The sequence below is a fragment of the Chrysochloris asiatica genome, unplaced genomic scaffold (assembly GCF_000296735.1).
Source record: "Chrysochloris asiatica unplaced genomic scaffold, ChrAsi1.0 scaffold00017, whole genome shotgun sequence".
In the NCBI taxonomy this organism is placed as follows: Eukaryota; Metazoa; Chordata; class Mammalia; order Afrosoricida; family Chrysochloridae; genus Chrysochloris; species Chrysochloris asiatica.
The window spans coordinates 6,072,480-6,087,124 of NW_006408535.1; positions in this window are offsets into that span (position 1 = coordinate 6,072,480).

Below are 14,645 nucleotides of genomic sequence, written 5' to 3' on the forward strand. Positions count from 1 at the left end.
GCACAACCCAGAGTCACAATACTGAAAACCTCTGAGACCTAAGGGAAGATTGATGCCAATACACATGGAGATCTCCAAGGAATGACAGGCCCACAGATGCTTAAAGGAAACAAATACCTTCCTCCTAAGGTCAGCATCAATAGATCTGTTTTGGAAGAAGTGCAGCCAGAGTGCTCCTTGGAGGCCAGGATGGCTAAGCTTCGTCTCTCATACTTTGGACATATTGTCCGGAGGAAACAGTCGCTGGAGAAGGATGTCATGCTGGGTAAGGTGGAGGGTCAGAGAAAAAGAGGAAGACCTCTAATGAGATGGATTGGCCAGGTGGCATCACTGATGGACTCAACTGTGGCAGCGGTAGTGAAGTTGGCCCAGGATCGGACATTGTTTCGTTCTGCTGTGCATGGTGTCGCTATGAGTCGATTCCGACTCTATGGCACCTGACAATAACAACAACAAGGTCAGCATTTCAAACCCACCAGTCGCTCCTTGGAAACCCAATCCAGGATTGCTATGAGTTGGAACCAACTTGAAAGCACTTAACAACAACAAAACCGTGAGGCAACAGAGAGAGAAAACCTTACTCTAGAGCTGGAACCCTAAATTCAAACTGCTAACCTCCTAAACTCTGAGAGAATAATTAAGACAGCTTTTAACGCAATTTGAGGGATGCCTAAAGTTTAAATTTTAAACATATTCTTGGCTGTGACTATTGGAAATAATCTTTTTTTTGGTTAAAACACACCACAAACAGAACAGTAAGATATGGGCCAAAATATCTATTAATTTCTCATTGGAGTCATGTAAAGGGTATGGTGATGATTCATTCTGCTACTTACTGTGTGGACTTACACACTTTTTCTAAACTAATGTTATTGTCATCAGGTGCCATTGAGTCGGCTCAAACTCACAGTGACCCTACACACAACAGAAGGAAACACTGCCCGGTTCTGCACCATGCTCATAATTGCTATTATGCTTGAGTCCCCTGCTGATGCCATTGTGCCAGTCCATCTCATTAGAGGATTTCCTCTTTTTCCGCTGTCGCTCCACTTTACCAAGCATGATATCCTTCAACAGGGACTGGTCCCTCCTGATAACATGTGCAAAGCATGAGAGACAAGTGCTTCAAAGGAGCATTCTGGCTATACTTCTTCCAATACAGATTTGTTTGTTTTTCTGATACTTTTAATATTGTTCTCCAAAACCTCCCAGACATAAATGCATCAATTCTTCTGTGGTCTTCCTGATTCATTGCCCAACTTTCACCATGACTAGGGTCTATGTTCAAACTGACATTTTTGCTCTTGAAAACTTTAAAGGGGTCTTGTGCAGCAGATTTTCCAAATGCAGTACACTGTGTCATTTCTTGACTGTTGCTTTCATGAGTGTTGATAGTGGATCTAAGCAAACTGAAGTCTTTGATAACTTCACTTTTTTTTTTTTTTTCATTTATCATGATGTTATTTATTGGACCAGTTGTGAAGATATTTATTTTCTTTACATTGAGGTGCCACCCATACTAAATCCTGTGGTCTTTTATATTCATCAGTAACTAATTTAAGTCCTCTTCGCATTTAACAAACAAAGTTGTATCATTTACATATTGCAGGTTGTTAGTGACTCTTCCTCCAGTCCTGATGCCAAGTTCTTCTTCATATAATCCACCTTCTCAAATCATTTGCTTAACATACAGGTTGAATAAATATGGTGAAAGAATACACCTCTGGTGCACACCTTTCCTGATTTTAAACCTTTTGATATCCCCTTGTTCTGCTCGAACAACTTCCTCTTGGTCTGGGCACAGGTTCCTCATGAGCACAATTTAGTGTTCTGGAATACCTATCCTTCACAATGTTATCCATAGCTTGTCATAGTCCACATAGTTGAAAGACTTTGTATAGTCAATAAAGAACAGGTTAGCATCTGTTACTGTCTGCTTTCAGTCAAGATCAATCCAATGTCAGCAGTGATAACTCTTGTTCCATGTGTTCATCTGAGTCTGGCTTGAACCCCTGGAAGTTCCCTGATGATGTGCTGTTGCAGTTGTTTTTGAATTATCTTCAACAAAATCTTACTTGCCTGTGATATTAATGATATTGTTCAACATTTTCCATATTCTGTTGGATCAGCTTTCTTTGGAATGGACACAAATAGGGGTTTCTTCAAATCAGTTGGCCAAGTAGTTGTCTTCTAAATTTCTTGGCATAGACAGGTGATGCCTCCAGTGCTGCATCAGTATGTTAATAAAGATTTCAATTGTATTCCATCAATTCCCAGAGCCTTGTTCTTTGCCATTGCCTTCAGTACCATTGACTCTTGATCATATGCTACCTCTTGAAATGATTGAACATTAACTATTTAATTTTTATACAGAGTCTCTGTATAATCCCTCCATCTTCTCTTGATGCGTTGTGCATCATTCAGTATTTCGTCCATAGAATCCTTCAATATTTCAAATCAAGGCTTGAATTTTTTCTTCAGATCTTTCGGCTTCAGAAATTCTGAATGTTTTCTTCCCTTTTGGTTTTCTGACTCCAGGTATTTGCACATTTAATTATAACACTTGACTTTGTATTCCCTTTGAAATTTTTTGTTCAACTCTTTTACCTCCTTATCTCATCTATTCGCTTAAGTGTCTCTATGCTGGAGGACAAGTTACAAAGTCCCTTCTGACATCCATTTTGTTCTTTTCTTCCTGTCTTTTTAATGACCTTTTGCTTTGTTCCTGTATGATGTTCATGTTATCCCACAATTCTTCTGGTCTTCGGTTATTAGCACCTAATATATAAAATATGTTCTTGAGATGGTCTCTAAATTCAAATGGGATATTTTCAAGGTCTTATTTTTTTGCTCTTTGACTTATCTTAATTTCCTTCAGCTTCAGCCTGAATCTACATATGAGCAATTGATGATCTCTTCCACAGTCGGCCCCTGGCCTTGTTTTGGAAGATGATAAGGAAATTTGCCACCATCTCTTCCTACAGATGTAGCTAATTTGATTTCTGTGTATTCCATCAGGTGATGTCCATGTGTATATTCATCATTTATGTAGTTGAAAAGGTATTTTCAATGAATAAGTCTTGTAAAATTCTATCATGAGATCTCCAGCATCATTTCTATCAGCAACATTTTTGTTATATTTTTATAAAATAAAATTAGCTGGAACTGAATTGAAGGCACTTAACAACAATTATATAAAATACAATTATATTTTCCAACTACTGATCCTTCTTCCTCTTTGTTTCCAACCTTCACATTCCAAACACCAGTAAAGTATCAATACATCTTGATTGCATGTTTGATCAATTTCTCACCAAGAAAGTTGGTAGAATTCTTCAGTTTCATCATCACTGGTTTTAGTGATTGGTGCATAAATTTGAATAAAAGTAATATTAACTGGTCTTCCTTGTAGGTGTGTGGTTATTATCCTATCACAGACAGCATTGTATTTCTAGATAGATTTTTGAAATTTTTTTTTGTTTTGATGATGAATATGATGCCATTTCTCTTAAATTTGTCATTCCCAACATAGTTAATTAACCAACATAGTTAATCCATCAGATTCAAAATGAACAATAGCAATCCATTTCTGCTCACTCATGCCTAGGATATCCACCTGTACATGTTCAGTTTTATTGTTGACAACTTCTAGTTTTCCTTGATTCATACTGTGTACATTCCATGTTCTGATTATTAATAATTGTTTACAGATGTTTCTTCTCATTCTGATTTTTGCTCATCAGCAAATGAAGGTCCCAAAAGCTTTACCCCATTCATGTCATCATGGTCAAATCTGCTTTGAGGAGGCAACTTTTCCCCAGTCACATTTTGAGTGCCTTCCAACCTCAGGGAATTATATTCTGGCATCTTATCTGAGACTATTCTGGGGTATTCATGATGTTTTCATCATCTGGCACTGTATCTGACATTGTTCTGCTGCTATTCATAATATCTTCTTCCTACTCTTAGTTTGGAAGCTCAGCTGAAACTTGTCCACAATGGGTGAACCTGCTGGTATTTAATATACAGGCAGCATAGTTTCCAGCATCACAGAACAAGCAAGCCACCACAATACAACAAACTGATAGATGATGAGTGGTGGTCTAAACTTATACCCTTTTGATTTCTGTCTGCTTTTATTTTTTTCTTTTCTTTCATTCACTTGTGTTGCATTAGTCATTTATTTACTTAAAATAATATCACTTACTTGTGGTTTCAGCTCAAAACTGTAACTCCAAACCTTGCAACAACAAAAAACAACTCAACAGAGAACAAAGACTTCTTGTGATGGTTTCATAGAACTGAAGTCATAGGACAAATTATATTTTTTAAAATCTGGAGATTACCAGTACTCAAGTAAAAATTAGGGGCAGTGGTGGGGAATATTGTTATTCTTAAGTGTTGTTGAGTCAGTTCTGACTCATAGTGACCTTGTATGGGGTTTTCAAGGAGCAGCTGATGAATTTGAACTGCTGACCTTGCAGTTCAAACTGACCTTGCAGTCCAGTGCTTTATCCTACAGTGCCACAGAAGTCCTTCTAATGAATTGTTTTTCCAACAGTATGTGATTTAAAATTTTTCTCAATCCTTTTCTCCTTTTCCTATCACATTTTATATTTCTCCTCTTTCATGGAAGGAGAATGAGAAAAAGAGAATAGTTCAGAAGATGGTAAGTTAAATTGGAAAGCTGGATTTAACAAAGCTGGACGAGGGTCAGTGAAAATCTAGATCAGGTTTTAAAGCCTCCAAACCAGATATAACACTCAAACTCGGGCACTGTTCATCTAGTTTGGCAATTATTTTCATATCAAAATATCAAATAGACACTTGAAAGGGATGGAAAGGAATATCGGGAAACATGATTACAGAAAGCTTGTAAGCCTGCCTTCAGCCTATGACTGGAATACCTATAAGGGGTCCTAGAACTTGCCCAGTGAAACAGGCTTCTTGCGGAGCCTTTGCAGTGTGTAGGACCTTAGGTGGAATCCTCAGCCCCATCCAGAACTTACTGAGGTGGGACATTCCTACTAGAAAGGAGAAGCAGACCAGCTTGGAATAGCTAGAGGTACCAAAAATACTTCTTGAAAGAAAGATTAGCAGGAAAAAATCCAAAACAAAAATGGCAGTCAGATTGGCTACTACAAGAACAAGCAAGTTAACTTGTTCAGCAGGAAGTCATCGAGGCAAGCAATCAAGTCCCTTCAGGACAAACCCCCCTCTAAGACTGAAGCTCAAAGAGATCACACGAACAGCCATGTAAGCTTTCTGGCAATCATGTTGCTCTACTGGTGAGTGGAAGGGGGGAAAGACGGCAATGGAGAAATGGGCTGAGTTTAACCACGTTCTATAGACTCCGGTTGAGCTGGAGATGATAGAAGAAGAAGGGCTGGTTGATCCAAAGTGTAGTGAGACCTGGAGACTCCTGAGTCCATGAACAAGGACAGCCATGGAGGGTTAGAGCTGAGAGTGAAGCATCCAACTGATATAAGTGTCACAAGAATGTCCAAACTTGCAGATAGTACCGATTTGATCTAGCCTTGACAATTTGATGATAAGAACTCAACTAGAGGGACATAAAAAAATAATTTTTGATAAAGGAAACAAGTGTAAATTGCTACAGTTTGATGAATCTGACCCATACTTATGGATGTAGTAGCTCAAAATAACAACTGAGAGCAAAGTAATCTTCACATCAAGTATCAATCCTATCCCCTCTGTATAAAGAGTATGTAAGGATGGGCAACTAAGACATTTTCTACCTCAAATGAGGGGGTGATAAAGGCACGAAGTCTAGTCGGGTCTGGTGAAAAGAGATGGGGATACGATTCTTAAGGAGCTCTGGTAGCACAGTGGTTACAACTTGGGCTGCTAACCTCAAGGTCAGCAGTTCAAAAATACCAGCTGTTCTGCATGAGAAAGATGAGGCTTTCTGCTCCTGTAAAGGTTTACAGCCTCAGAAACCCTGTATAGGGTCACTATGAGTTGGAACCAACTCCACGGTACTTAACAACAACAACATAAGATTCTTATGATTCAATAGGGAGTAATTATTATTATGACTAATTGCAACTGTCATTACTGTAAAGGTAGATGTTTTGTAACAAAAACAGGGGAGTAGTTAATCTTACAGTTCAGAAACAGAGGACCCTAAACCCATCAAGGGAGAAGAACATGAGTGGAATGTGGCACCCTTTCCAGAGAAGCAGCAACACCAGAGATGGAAGCATTGATGAGGACATGGAGAGGGAACTCTAGACTCATGGAAAGAGAGGGATTGTGTGCTTGCAGCCAGGTGGCAGGCTTGCAGGATGTGCCCTTTGGTTGTTTAAATGATTATATATGCCTGAGTGTTTTTGTGTACATCCCTCCCCATCCCAAAAAATAGAGGGAATAGAAGCAAATACTGTTGAATGATGATGCATGGAGGAGATTGTAACGAAGTGATGGTGTACAACTGATGTTCTCCCGTGTAAACTATAACTCAATTCACTATAATTTTTTTTTTTTTAAATCAAATAGAAGAAGCAAAGTAAGTACTTTTGGTGCTGTGATTTACATAACATGAAACCCTTTACAGTTTAACTAAGAGTCAGAAACAACTCAACTACACTTAACAACAGCAGCAACAGCCATAATGCTAAATGCTTTTTAGTCAGTTATGTGCTGTTGAGTCAGTTACGACTCATAACGACCCTGTACAAGGTTTTTGAAACTGCTCTCATCTGTGGGAGCAGAAAACCTCCTCTTTCTCGTATGGAGTGGCTGGTGGGCTTAAACCACCAACCTTGTGGTTTGAAGTCTAGTGCTTATCATACAAAATCACTGTGTTCCCCTCATAGCCATAGTCGTCCATTTCATGATGACTGTAAGCCCTAACCTCTACACCTGATGTTATGGTCCCATTTTTGGAGTGATCTGTTTGTTATGTTAGTGAGACAGAGTTAAGGTTAGATGTCTCTGGAGTTCCTGCCTTACTAAAGTATACAACTCAAGTCACTGCTTTTAGTTTCCTTGGGGTTGTTATCCACAAATTGTTGTTGTTGTTATATGCCGTGGAGTCGGTTCCGACTCATGGCCACCCTGCACAGGGTTTCTGAGGCTGTTAATCTTTACGGGAGCAGAACGCCTCCTCTTTCTCCCGTGGAACTGCTGGTAGTTTCTAACTGCTGACCTTAAGGTTCCGCTGCAGCCTGACAAAAACTAACTTACTGTTTTAAGCTGTTCCTTTTTTATGCTAATTAGGAAAAGCAGGAGGCTTGGGTCACAGAACTGGTTCAGACCAGATCTAGTCTGCCTAATATGCACAGTAACAACCAAACTGACCTTTTCACATCATGAGACTGAAAACACAATTCCATCAATGTCCTAGATGTGGGCAAATTGCTATTTTTGTGAGCTCTACTTCCCAACTAAGGATGCTCAGAAGACTAGTTCTTGTGCTGCATCATCCTGACAGTATTAATTAAATACCAGTCACCACCCTAAAGGATGCCTGGTCCAAGACTCAGGGAGCCATCTTGGTGATGGCTCCTTTGCTTGGCCAATCAAGTGAGACCTTCTTTTGCTGTCAGCCATTTTGTGGCTCTGTAGCCATGCTGAGCACACTTTGGTAAAGTTCCTTCTCTTACTCTTGATCCTGCATCTGGCTCACCTCCATTTGACCTCTGGTTCTGAGGTCTTGAACTGGTAGCCTGTGACCAGACCTGATTTGTTGGCTGATGTAATGGACAAGTACACACTTCAAAGTATTAATAGTAGTCATCCTAGATGTTGGATTAGATAAAGCGGTTTTTAATATTTTGTATTATTAAATATCATGGGATTGTGAATAATTTTTTTTTTTTTTTCAAATAAAAGTTAAACAAAAACAGTGGTGAGGATGCTTGTTGTGGGGATGTAGTTATTGGTAGAAAAACTTGGGAGAATATTGCTTTCACAGTGAGGTCATAGAGTATGAGATTTTTATAAGGATTTTATACCTAATGAAACATTTTAAAAATGGATAATAATTATTTCTCTCATAGAGATCAGTAGTCCCCAGGAAAAGAGAAATTTTGGTGGCTACAATCGGGATGGAAAATTCCATTTTGAAAAAGCAGGTGTAGATTAAGTAGAAGTTGTGATTGTAGACTAACTGGGGAGCGGGAGGAATAGGGGAGAGAGAAAACAGGTAAGGCTAAAGGTATTTTATTCCCCTTGAGTATTGCTTTAATAATTTATTTTAGCAGGATCAGCACAAGGATGGTTCCTATGAAATAAAGGTTAAAGATATCTCAAAATATCCAAGTTATCCATTTTTGACATCAGCCAACTCTTATCCCCTCAGCATTCTCCCTTATATCCCACAGTTTCTCAGTTAACTGCAGTGACTCACAGAACTCACAAACTGTCAAGGAATGGCTCATGAGGATATACAGGATGATGAGGTCCAAATCTATAGTTCACACATTAGTCTTGGAGGGTCCTCTTCACTCATGCCAAATTGGCAGGTTAGATGACAGGCTATTGACTCTGAAGGATTTGGAAGCTGACAAATCAGGTCTGGTCACAGGCTACCAGTTCAAGACCTAAGAACCAGAGGTCAAATGGAGGTGAGCCAGATGCAGGATCAAGAGCAAGACAAGGAACTTTACCAAAGTGTGCTCAGCATGGCTACAGAGCCACAAAATGGTTGACAGCAAAAGAAGGTCTCACTTGATTGGCCAAGCAAAGGAGCCCAGTAAGACTCATGTCACCAAGATGGCTCCCTGAGTCTTGGACCAGGCATCTTTTAGGGTGGTGACTGGTATTTAATTAATTTAATTAGACCTATATTTATATGTCATTGTTATTAAGCGCCATCAAGACGGTTCTGATTCACAGCAACGCTGTATAAGGCTTCCAAGGAGCAGCTGTGGTGTTTGAGCTGCCCACCTTATGGTTCGTAGCCCAGTGTTGACCCTACAGTGCCACATCAGGAGTCCCTAGATAGATAGATAGATAGATAGATAGATAGATAGATAGATAGATAGAGATGGAGAGAGAGAGAGATGTCTCCATACGAGGGGACTTCCAAAAATTTATGTAAAAATGGACTGAACAGATCAAGGAATTTCTCCATGAACTTTTCAGAGTCCCCTAATATATCTTTATATATACCTCCTGTATATAAGTATAAGGAGCTCTGGTAGCGTAGTGGTTACGAATTGGGCTGCTAACCTCAAGGTCGGCAGTTTGAAACTACCAGCTGTTCCACGGGAGAAAGATGAGGCTTTCTGCTCCCGTAAAGATTTGCAGCCTTGGAAACCCTGTGCAGGGTCACTATGAGTCAGAACTGACTCTACGGTACTTAACAACAACAAACATATATAAGTATATTTAGAGAATCATATATCTGAATCGTTGCAACAATGCATTTATACTTTATTTGCTCACACTTCTTTTCAAATTGGTCTGAGTATTTTTTCACATACTATATCTTGAGGGGACTCCTGGTGTGGTGCTGTAGGATCAGCAGTGGACGTCGAACCACAAGGTCAGCAGTTCAAACCCACCAGCTGCTCCTTGGAAACCCTATACAGGATCACTACGAGTCAAAACTGACTCAAGGGCATTTGACAACACCTACAGCATATTTTGAGTACTTTACCTTGTTCAAATACATAAATCTACCTTTAAAAGAGGACTTAGATTTATGTTTGGAACTTAGTAAGCACTCAAACAATCTTAGCTTTTTAAAAAATACTTTATGTCTTCTTTTAAAATATGTGTAACATTGCCTTTTATGGGTATGATGTTGTTGTTAGATGCCATTGAGTCATTGCAACTCAACAACTCCATGCACAACAGAAGAAAACATTTCCCGTCCTGTGCCATCCTCACAACCATTGTTATGTTTGAGTCCAGTTTTGCAACCACTGCATCAATACATCTCATTGAGGATCTTCCTCTTTTTCTCTGATCCTTTATTACACCAAACAAGATGCACTTCACCAAGCACTGGTCCCTCCTAATGACAAATGGAAAATATCTCCATTTCTTAGGAGCATTTCAGCTTTACTTCTACCAAGGCATTTTTGTTTGTGCTAAAAGTCCGTGGTATATTTAATATTCTTCACCGATGATGTTCTTGTTGTTAGGTGCCATTGAGTCAGTTCTGACTGATAGTAACAATATGTACAACAGAACAAAACAGTGCCTGGCCCAGTGCCATCCTTACAATTGTTGCTATGCGTGAGCCTACTGCTGCTGCCACTGTGCCAATCCATCTTGTTGGGGGTCTTCCTCTTTTTTAATAACCCTCCACTTGACCAAGCATGATGTCCTTCTCCAGGGACAAGCCCCTCCTGATAACATGTCTGAAGTATGAAAGATGAAGTCTCAACATCCTGGCTTCAGAGGGACATTCTGGCTGTACTTCTTCCAACACAGACACTTGACTTTGTATTCCTGAGCTGCCCTCGAAATATGGAGACACATAGATATATTGTTGTTGTTAAGTGCTATCAAGTCACTTCCAATTCACAGCAACCTCCTATAGGGTTTCTGAGGAATGACTGGTGAGTTTCAACCACCAATGTTGAGATTCATACAAACCTTGCAGTCCAGTGCTTATCCTATAGCACTGTACCAGGACTCCATATGTAGAGCTATATTATGGATATTTTGGTCAGAAATACCTACAAGCAGCTCCACACATCTGTCAATTTGTCATACGAGGTGGATTACATGTTGCCATGATGTTGGAAATTATGCCACCAGTATGGTACATATCAGCAAGGTTGCCCATGGTGGATGGGTTTCAGTGGAGCTTCCAGACAAAGCTAGACTAAGAAGAAGGAACATTTCCTAAATATTAACCACTGAAAACCTTATGAATAACAGTGGAACACTATCTCATACCATGCTGGAATATAAGCACCTCAGGTTGGAAGGCAGTGTTTACTGGCACTGTGACTGTAACAATGGACTCAAACAAAATAATTATGAGGATTGTGTAGGACCAGGCAGTGTTTGGTTCTGTTGTACATGGGGTCTCTATGAATCAGAACTGACTTGGCAGCACTGGTAGGTTTGAACTACAAGGTCGGCGGTTCAAATTCACCAGGCTCTCCTTGGTAACCCTATACAGGGGCACTATGAATTGGAATCAATTCGATGGCACGTAACAACAACAACAATAACAATGAACATTAAAAAAAATAGACTTGGTGGCACAGTGGTCAAGCATTCAAATATGGTTAAGTGGCCAGCAGCTCAAAACTACCAGCTGCTTTGCAGAAGAAAGATGCAGCAGTAAGATTCTTGTCTTGGAAACCATATGGGGCAGTTCTACACTCTCCTACAGGGTCTCTATGAGTCCGTTGACTTGACAGCAATGGCTTTGATTTTATGATATACAGGTTGTTTTCCAGCTGTTGTTCAATGCTTTCAGGTTGGTTCTGACTCATAACTGCCCCGTATAGGGTTTCAGAACAATGGCTGGTAAGTTTGACTGAAGACTTTGTGGTTCAAAGCAACTTTCGGTCCAGTGCTTATCATATAGCCCCACACCGATTCCCATGTTACTAATGGAGAATTGATTGAGAGCTCCTTGTTGTTATTGCTAAGTGCCGTCAAGTCAATTCCGACCCATTGCAACCCTGTATAGGGTTTCCAAGGAGTAGCTGGTGAGCTTGAACCACCGACCTTGCAGTTCAAACAGCTTTGCAGTCTGATGCATTAGCCCACACCAGGACTCCTTCTTACCCTTTAATGCTGCTATACTGTATGTAAATTGTCTTTCACTTTGAAATTATTGAACCAATCCTTACTTGAAACAACTTCTTTATCACAATGACCTTCACTTGCTGCATGTACAATTTTAAATCATGAAAAAGGCTAAATAACTACAGTTTGGACCTGTTCCCACACACTTAAAATTCCACTTAAAGACTTAAGGACACAGTTAGGAACAGATCTCATTTGTAACCCAGAGATTTCCTGTATATTAATAAAGTGTCAATAAGGAGGAACCACAATGTAGTCTACACCTGGTAAAAATTCAAGAGGCATTGCAAACAATTGTCAAGACTTGGCAACTAATTGAACGCAGGATGCAAAAGAGGTTGTTGTTGTTAAGTGCCTTTGAGTCAGTTCCAACTCATAATGACCCTGTACAGGGTTTCCAAGGAGTGGCTGGTTAATTTGAACTACCAACTTTGCGATTCCAACAGACTTTGTGGTCCAGTGCATTATCCCACAGTGCCACACCAGGTCTCCACAAAGGGGATGCTGTTGTTGTTGTTGTGTGCCGTGGAGTCGGTTCTGACTCATAGCGACCCTGTATAGGATTTCTGAGGCTGTAAATCTTTATGGGGGCAGAAAGCCTCATCTTTCTTCCGTGGAACAGCTGGTAGTTTCAAACTGTTGACCTTGCGGTTCACAGCCTGATTCGTAACCACTACACTACCAGAGCTCCTTACAAAGGGGATAAGAAGTACATAATCACACCAAAGTAGAAACTCGAGAACCCTGAAAAGATGATGGCTTTGGGCAGTTTGAATGAGAAAGAAAAACTACTTTCAACCTATAAAACCTTTTTTAAGAGAAGAACATTTAACTGGATATATCCTAAGAGCAAAAGAAGACAAAATGCAAAGTTTAAGCTAAAAAAATCATAAATTTGGAAGCCACTTATTTTGAAATTAATTAAACTATAAATTGTAATATCCTAAGAAGAGATAAAAAGTATTAAACCCTTTGTAAGTAGTCTTTTCTTAAATGATTTACTTTATAAGTATCTGTTCTTAAACTGCCCACAAACATCTAAACAATTAGACTAAGATAGCAAATGTTGTTGTTAAGTGCCATCGAGTTGGTTCCGACTCATAGCGACCCAATATAGGGTTTCCAAAGAGCAGTCGGTGAGCAAAGTTCAAACCAACTTTGCAGTCCAGCGCATTAACCCACAGCACCACACCAAATAGTACATAACAAAAAAATAAAATGAAAAAACCAGAAAACAAAGCGGGCAGTTATGAAACCATAGAGATAACTATTTTATGATAAACGCAAATTTTCAAAGCTCAAATATAACATAGAATTGATACTCAAACTAAGCTTACCTTAAAAAAAAAAAAAAACAAAGAATATTTTCCTAAATATACAAATCCCACCCACATTTTAGAAGCACTATAACAAATAAAAACCCATAATGTGTTGGGTGAGTAATAACTCTGGAGAAAAAGCATTAGATGGTTTGACATAATTTATTAATAAAGCCTTTTAAGTCTTATAAATTGCCATTATTTATTGTCTATGTTTCTGAAATTCCCCGTAACTAGAAGGAAACTTCTTGTTTAAAATGGTAGTAAATCAGAAATAAGTACTACCTTATTCATCTTCAAATAGAAATCTGATTTTAAAATATATTTAAGTAGGTGCATATTCTGCTTTATTTTAAGATACTGGAATCATAATCATCAAATTTAAGGGTAGATTATCAATTGAATTCAACAGAGAAAACATAAAACTTAACAAAACTTACTTTTAGATTAGAGCTAGAGCAGATACAGTTTACAGTAAAAGACCAATACTTCTTAATTATATATAATCGCCCTCCATAAACTGGATAGCATGCTCTTGAAGGAAATTCTGAGCAAACACAATTAGCAGGAAAGGAAAAAAATGTATGGTAAAGAAAGCCTTGAATCAGAAGTCAAGTAACCTGGAGTCAAGCCTTTGCTCTGTACCATTCAGCCTGTCATCAGTATAATTAATCATCTTGACTCACATCCCTTTATTTGTATAATGAGGGTAAGAAAAGCTACCACAAGGAATTACTGTGAAACTAAATAAGGCAATGCATGCAAAAATATTTTGAAATTTTTTCATATTAATTATGTAATATATAAGCAAGTAATCATTCAAACTTACTAGGAACCTGAATATCATAAAAATTGTGTCATAGAAGCTAATCCAATCACCAAAAATAATAAAGATTGTTGATGTTTCAATGCCACATAAATTTCAGAGCAATTGCACTAACCTCTACTGAAATTCTGAAATCGCCAATAACCAAATTCTGTAGTAGAGTTTGTTTTGATTTCAGAAAAACAACCAAACCCAGCCCTACTGTCAAGCCAGTCATGACTCTTGCAAGAGGGTTTCCAAGGCTGTAAATCTTTACAGAAGCAGACAGTCTCAGCCTTCTCTCATGGAGCAGCTGGTGGTTAGAACAGACCATCTTTGGTTAGCAGTCAGAGACTCAACCACTGTGCTACCAAAGGTTTCAGCAGAAAAACAAAAATCTTGAAAATACCGTCCTCTAAAACCGGCTGAAATAAAGAAGCTTTAAAACTATACCTAAAATTTTCAAAACTTCATTTTATAATTTATAGATGAAAATATTTTAGAAATTGTCGGTCTGTAGCAGATCTGGCATACTGTCAAAAGTACAAACGTGAACACTTTTAGAATTATTTAGCTTTTTTGAAAATGTCATTTTATATCTCTAGTCCCTTTCCATATCATAAAACAAGTCTTTCTAAGACCTGTGAAGATCCACAGGTTACTAAGAAAACTGTTGTTGTTAAGTGCCTAGCATTCGATTAGATGATAAAAATTTAAAAAGCAGAAAAATTCAAAGCAAATAAATAGTTAGTGACCAAATGAAAAAATAAGTA